Raw genomic sequence first — 2,894 nt, 5'->3', positions numbered from 1 at the left:
AAAAAAGCACTTTTATACGGGACGCATTTGCCCCCATTACCGTTTTAGCTTGTTTCGCGGCTCAATACTGACCCAATTTTAGAACGAGTGGTACCCATGAATCATACGCACACATACACATGGGGAAATAGGGCCCAGGTTGAAAAATACCGAAGTTGTCCTTTAAGATAACACCTTCCTCACCTATGTTCATATAATCATGTTTTGTGTGCCACTGGCCCCATCCTGGCCACTCCATTGAAAACTTCTGTCACTGATGATAGACAGCTATGTTTTTCAGTGAAGGAGCCAAAATGATAAGTGTGCTCTCAAATAAGACAAATTTTCCTACAGACCTCTTAAACCCCGTTACATAACTGTGAGCCATAAGCTGTCTGTAGGAGGGGGAGCTATTTAAATTCAGAGTATGTGCATTTAGCCGAAGCTCTTATTCAGTGTGACCTAGAATAAAGGCAGAGGCAAATAAAGTTCAACCAGTCAACCAACACTGCAAGTCCCATAATCTGCAGTCACCTACGAAGAAATCAATGTGCTGGTTTGTTCTTGTCCTTTCATCTTTATATTAGTCCAGTAATAGTTGGATATTCGCAGGATGTCCTCCCTGAAAGCATGATGAAATTGTTCCCCGAGCAAAGTGCAAAAAAAAAAAAATGACAAGCTCTTTGACATAAGCCTCAAAAATGAAGCTTATATAATTAGGCTTGGCAGAGCCCCAGCCATCAAAGCGAAGGATGGTGCTGACTAATTGAGCAGACAGATTAGTGGTGGTCTGACACGGCCAAAGAGTACTAAAGGAGGAATGAGGTAACACTGGTTGGAGGACAGCTGCCTGGCACAGAACTTAAAAGGAAAAATCCATCCTCACATATTACTGCATGTTATATATCATCAAGTTTTAATGTGTCATAGATTCCAGGAGTTTCCAGTGAAATATTTATAATTTACGTCCTTGTTACATAACTTTTCTTGCTCATATCAGTGTATGTACATTTCTTTGATTGTATTCCTTACTGCTGAGGATACAGCTGATACAATCGCTACATAAATCTGAAATGCTGTGGGTATTAGGAAGCACTTGACACTAACTCCTGACACTTACAGATGATTTGTGAGATCAATGAAAAATGTTGCGTAATTAATTTTTATATTATTTCTGTCTGACTAGAAGTTCAACATAGATAAGAGTAATGGACAATAATAAACAATCAATGAGCTCAGAAATGTAAAGATCCCATAAAGCCAAATGAGCTGTCTCTGATGTGCATCTAAATGGATCTCACTGGTACGATAAACTTTCTAGTGCACACCCGATAGTAGCTATCGGGTGTGCACTAGAAAGCTATTGTGTGCGCATGAAACTCTTTGTGGTATAAACTGGCAAGACAGCATTATGCTTTTCTAAAATGGCAGCAGGCCTGGTTATTTTTACAGTCCTGAGAGTGCGAAATACACCAGGAAAACATATCAACCAACTAACTGATGACAACATAAATGATACTGCTTGGCATGCTGTGGATAGAAATGCAATGGGCATTGGGTAGTTTCCTTGTGCACCAGACAGCATGCCGTCACATCAGAGTTTTGCTGACTGGAGATACTTCTCGTGCCCACCAGAAACTCCAGGGAAACTAGTTAGATTTTGTTTGCCCAACAGTGCATGGCTAATGTTTGATTTCCCCATTTTGTCTTTTTGTTGTTTGTTTAGTTTATGTGGCAGTGTAAAGACTGTGGCGCTGAAGTGTCTAGGTGATCAAACCACCTTAAACTTCACAGACTTAAACAGTCATTATGGGCATGGCCATCATATTTAGTGTTTATATCCTTGTCGTTTATGGGGTTTTTTCGACTTTGAATTCACTTTTGACACATTTGTTGAGGAATCACCACTTTCTTAAAGCACTTTCTTTACTACATTTTCCTGTCATTGATGTGGCTGTAGTAGAACAGAATGGGATTATTATGTGACTATAAGCCATCATCTGACAAACAATGAGACAGTATACAACGTATACAACAACTCCAAGTCCCTCAAAAGTATATCACAGCTTATATTTGTGGGTAGACGGTGCAAAACACCTGCTGTAGCTGAAACTGAAGCACATGCTTTTTCCATTTATGAAGAATTCTGCTATGAAAGTCAGATGATGTATTATCAGATTAAAAGTTGTGAAGCAGTATGTTCTCACTCTCTCTGTTATACTACGTAAGTTTTACTTGCATAACAGCAGTAGCAAATATTGATTTAATGGAAAACTTCATCCACCAAATGACCGTTTGTTTATGAATTTCTCACCCCTTGTTATGGTGAATCGTGAAAAAAATGGTTTTCTCACATGCCTCACACAACTCGTATTGTATAATCAAAGTCAGTGGTTCCCAATTTGTCAGCCAAAGGGTCCAGATTTCTCCATAGTCATTAGTTCAAAGTCCACACAGTTTAATACATTCAGCGTCATACTTGCGTTTGGCCATGTCACCAAGCTAGTTTTCTGTCCCTGTTAAGTAGCTGTCCGTTATTTACTCACTCTATGGCAGGAAATGGCACTTAAAAAATAAAAACTTTGTGTGGGAAATTCACTGTACTTTGAAATAAAGTGTGTTTTTAATAAACTTGACATGTTTGCGAGTCACTTGTAGCCCATTCAGAATGAACCCGTGACCCACTTTTAGACCGTGACCCACCAATCGGGTAGCACTGATATAAATCTCATCAATCCAGTCATCAATCAATTCAATCAATTTTATTTATAAAGCCCAATATCACAAATCACAATTTGCCTCACAGGGCTTTACAGCATAGGACATCCCTCTGTCCTTATGACCCTCGCAGCGGATAAGGAAAAACTCCCCAAAAAAACCCCTTTAACGGGGAAAAAAAACGGTAGAAACCTCAG

The sequence above is a fragment of the Epinephelus moara genome, chromosome 12 (assembly GCF_006386435.1).
Source record: "Epinephelus moara isolate mb chromosome 12, YSFRI_EMoa_1.0, whole genome shotgun sequence".
Classification (NCBI taxonomy): domain Eukaryota; kingdom Metazoa; phylum Chordata; class Actinopteri; order Perciformes; family Serranidae; genus Epinephelus; species Epinephelus moara.
The sequence above is the reverse complement of the archived record's forward strand: the minus strand, read 5'-3'. Positions refer to the sequence as shown.